Here is a 4419-nt window from a genome sequence, read left to right as displayed (position 1 = left end):
TATTCAGTTTGACTTTCCACTTTGCGCACGACAGCAAGGTTATAAAAGTTATATATTTTATATTTATGCATATTATATTTAATTTGTCTATATATGCAAATGTTATAAACAAGTAATGATATCTTTAAATGAGAGGTTGAGAAAATCACAATTCAAATTCTTCTAATTATTATTGTTATTGTATTAATACGGCAATAGTCCAAAATTATGTGAAAATGCATGTACTTAGTTTCAGTGAAATAACATAACCTCTGCCTCCAGAAACACAGTAAACACACTGCAACTCACTGACAGTAAAATAATATATCTCTCTGATGCACTTTGCCCATGACAAAAGAAACATACAGAAACAGAAAGAAGCCTGGCATACCTTATCCTCTCAGCACACTGTGGGTTAACTAGCGGCTATAACTGATGAGAGGTGTGTTAGAGTCACACACACACAGGATGCTCACTTCAATTAGTCTGTCATCTAAAATACACCGTGCACAAACGAATCCCACTGCAAAACATCCTCCCTCGAGCCTCCGGTTTCTAGACTAGCGGCGCTAGCACTGAGCTACAGGGAACATCTGGGAACCTCAGAGCAGTGAGGGACGTCTACGTGGATCACGTGACCGACCGAGGGTAGATCTGAATTATTATTATTTTTGTTTTATTTATTATTTTGGGCCTCAAAGACTTTTACACACATGAATAAAAAAAACAAATTAAATAATATTTAAAAAAAAACTACTTTGACAAAAAGGCACTTTGGGCATCAAGGACAAAAGGGGCAGGTACTTCAAAGAAAAACAGCGATACCTTCATAGCAACATTTAATAAACCTAAAGCTTCCCTGTTGGCTCATTGGTGGAGTTTGTTACTGAGCATCTGAACCTTAAATCCAGTGAGACGACCATCTTCAGTCGAGGCCAGTCAGAGAACTTCAAGACCTTCCATCAGCTGGACCAGATGTGGCATCATCTCCCTCTGAACATCTGGATGACAAGAGAAAAGACAGAAATCAAACACAGATCACAGAAATACAATTTATTCACTTTCATCATTTTATAAAAGTAGCATGAACTTTATTAAAACTTGACAACATCAGTAATGAAAGTAAATGTTTTTATCTCGTGTTGAAGCTAAATTTAAAGTCAATTTTAATGACAGTTTATCCTGAGAGGAGTGAGAATGGAGCTTTACTTTCCTTTTTAGAATATTCCCTCAAAATAGTCTGTATATTATTGGCTTTAGAAGCATTTTTCTTTACTTATTTATTTTTAGATACCTCAGACTGATGCACTTTGCTGGTTGGCAGATAATTTCATGTACAATGACAATAAAGATCTTCTATTCTAACATATTTTGCTAAAATAAGAACTGCAAACCTTCTCAACCGTCTCTCAGTCTGCAAAATTCCAACTGCGACAAAGAATTATCTGATGTAGTTATTATTATAATCTTTACTGAACCAGCCCTGGAATTAATAAAAATCTGTATATGGATATGATTTTCTCTGATGAGACCACTATGGAAGCCGTAGTAATTATTAACTATCCTTTGAAGAGAAAGATTAGGTCTTCATTCAGGTGGATAAAAAATGCTCTCCCTTAAAAAAAAAAAAAAAAAAAAAAAAAGCTGCATACAATAAAGTAAATCTCTTCTGCACTGCACACACACTACACTTTTGTATAACTCTGGATGTCAGAGTAAAGGCAGACAGATCCACCGATCAGCCACAACATTCTGACCACTGACAGCTGAAGAGAACAACATCCATCATCTTGTTCTAATGCAACGTTCTGCTGGGAAACCTTGACGTTCATATGGATGTTTGACATGTACCACCACCTAAACACTGCAGGACAAACAACCCCCTAGTCTCCATGGCAACAGCAGTCCTTGATGCCAGCTGTCACCCTCAGCAGGAAGAACTAAAACTGCTCAGGAGTGGTCCGAGTAACACAACAGAGCTAAGCTGTTCACCTGGGTTCCACACTCCCCACATCCAGATCTAATTGAGCATCTGTGGGATGGTCCAGGACCAGCCTGGTCTAGGTAGGACCCACCCTGCAACCCACAGGATCCACAGAATCCACAGAACATCCCCAGAGGTTCTGATGAACCACTGGGTCAGAGGAGTTTTAGCAGCATAAAGGGACCAACACAGTATTAGTCAGGTGGTCATAATGTTATACTGTTTTATTGTCATGCTGATTATATGATCAGTAAACATTACCATCAATTATAACATCCACATTGATCAGGAAAAAAAAAAAGTTCATTCAGAAACTGTGGGGTTAAACCTAAAAACACAGACCTCAACAGCAGTTTGTTTCAAAGCAGAACACCAGCTGGTTTTCACTAAAGAAGCTTTCAGAGCAACAATTAAATGACAGTTTTGTTCTCATTAAGTTAACAGAGTCAGCCAAAATAATGTATACACACATCAGGAAAAGAAAAACTTTTATAAATATTTCATTTGCGTAAGTACTTCTATACATATAGATACCTCTTTCTAAGTTTGATCAAATTACGATAACTCTGTGTCCTGTTGTACGATGTGTTCCCAACAGATGGCGCTACCCTCATGAATGGAGCATCAAGTGATGTCTACAACACAACAGAAATGTCTGGAAACCAGTGGCCACCACTTTGAGCACCTCTTGTAATTGTAGAGGCCAAAGATCACTTTTATTAATCTCGTGATGTCTGAATAAATTTGGTATTGAAATATTTATGCAAGTTTTTCTTTTCCTGATGTGTGTAAACATTATTTTTTGGCTGACTCTGTATGACGGGTTTCTGACAGGTCACCAGGCAACATCTTTTTATAATAATGACAAACATACCTGCATTCTACAGGAGTGATTTTCCTCATGTGCAGGTAAAGATGTGTGAGGAGCTTAGAGATGACAGGAGCAGGAGTCATCCTCACTAATTCAGCTTCCTCCTAGAAACAGAAAGACCACAAAGAAACACACAGAGACTCTCAAATGTTCAACCTCACAGCCTCAAAATATCTGTTTAGGAAGTGCTGTGTTTCTAAATTCTGCTGAAAGCATTGACAGACATTCTCTTACAAGGTTGTGTAAAAAGCAGCCTGTCCTCTGAGCCTACTGAGAAATCTTCCTGAACAAAGTTTCTACGTGTCAATCAGCTCAACAAAAACTAAAGCCTCAGTCACAGATAACAGGTATCGCAAATTATAAAGAACTTTCTTTGTTAACTCAGACTTTCTGCTTCAACCTCACATAAAAAGGGGAGTTTAACTCATCAGGTGACTGAAAATGAACGGCTTGTGCAGTTCTAGATCCAAAAGTAGGATGTTTCAACTCATGTTTTACTACAAATACATGCAATAATAAATAAATACAATGGCTGAATGTTAGTTTATTCACTATTAATGTCACTTTATATACTGGATTGAACCTGAGCAGTGGACGAGAGAAGGAATTTAATGAAATTATGGAGATTAAGAGAGGTAATGTTGCGCAATGTTAAATTAAGCCCAGTTTAATTCAAACCAGCTGAATGCTAAACTTCAGTGCAGCTGAACGGGTTTCAGTTAACCTTAAAGTAAAATAACTTTTCTAAAAGCTAAAATACACAGCAGAGAAATACAAGTTGAGAATGTCATTCTAGTAATGACGGATAGCTGCAGCAGCAACTAACACAGTTGTTCAGCGGTAAGTTAGCCACCTGTGTTAATTAGCCCGCTAGCTAACTTAGCCGCTTAGCTAGCTAACGCGTCCGGACCAACTGCTCAAACACGACAAAACACAACTCTTTACTAGTCGCTGACTTAACGTACAACAAAACAACGCTACTGGTTAGAAGTATTTATCTTCTTACCGTGTTTTACTCCAAAAACAAGATCAACAGCAGCCAGAGATGCTACCAGACGTGCCGACCACAGATATAGATAGAAGACTCGATACGCTAGCGCGCTGTCTTGTATATATATATACACTATATTGCCAAAAGTATTCGCTCACCTGCCTTGACTCGCATATGAACGTAAGTGACATCCCATTTCTAATCCATAGGGTTCAATATGACATCGGTCCATCCTTTGCAGCTATAACAGCTTCAACTCTTCTGGGAAGGCTGTCCACAAGGTTTAGGAGTGTGTTTATGGGAATTTTTGACCATTCTTCTAGAAGCGCATTTGTTGGACTGGATTTGTTGCACAGGTGGCATCCTATCACAGTTCTACGCTGGAATTCACTGAGCTTCTGAGAGCGACCCATTCTTTCACAAATGTTTATAAAAGCAGTCTGCATGCCTAGGTGCTTGATTTTATACACCTGTGGCCATAGAAGTGATTGGAACACCTGATTCTGATTATTTGGATGGGTGAGCGAATACTTTTGGCAATATAGCGTATCTATGGTCTGACCAATCGCTGCTCTGGCTCCGCCCTCTGAGAAT

General features: G+C 38.6%; 1 long non-coding RNA gene across 1 annotated transcript; it reads right to left on the bottom strand.

Moving 5' to 3' along the window:
• Positions 1-374: 374 nt before the first annotated feature.
• On the bottom strand, positions 375-3914 carry LOC129349341 (uncharacterized). The gene is made up of 3 exons (XR_008602324.1): positions 3841-3914; positions 2838-2938; positions 375-980 (listed from the first exon to the last, which is right to left on the bottom strand). It is a non-coding gene; the product is annotated as an uncharacterized LOC129349341 (long non-coding RNA).
• Between the last annotated feature and the right edge of the window lie 505 nt (positions 3915-4419).

Source organism: Amphiprion ocellaris, chromosome 7 (genome assembly GCF_022539595.1).
Source record: "Amphiprion ocellaris isolate individual 3 ecotype Okinawa chromosome 7, ASM2253959v1, whole genome shotgun sequence".
NCBI lineage: Eukaryota > Metazoa > Chordata > Actinopteri > Pomacentridae > Amphiprion > Amphiprion ocellaris.
Note: the sequence above shows the minus strand (reverse complement) of the source record. Positions and strands in the feature narration are given on the sequence as shown.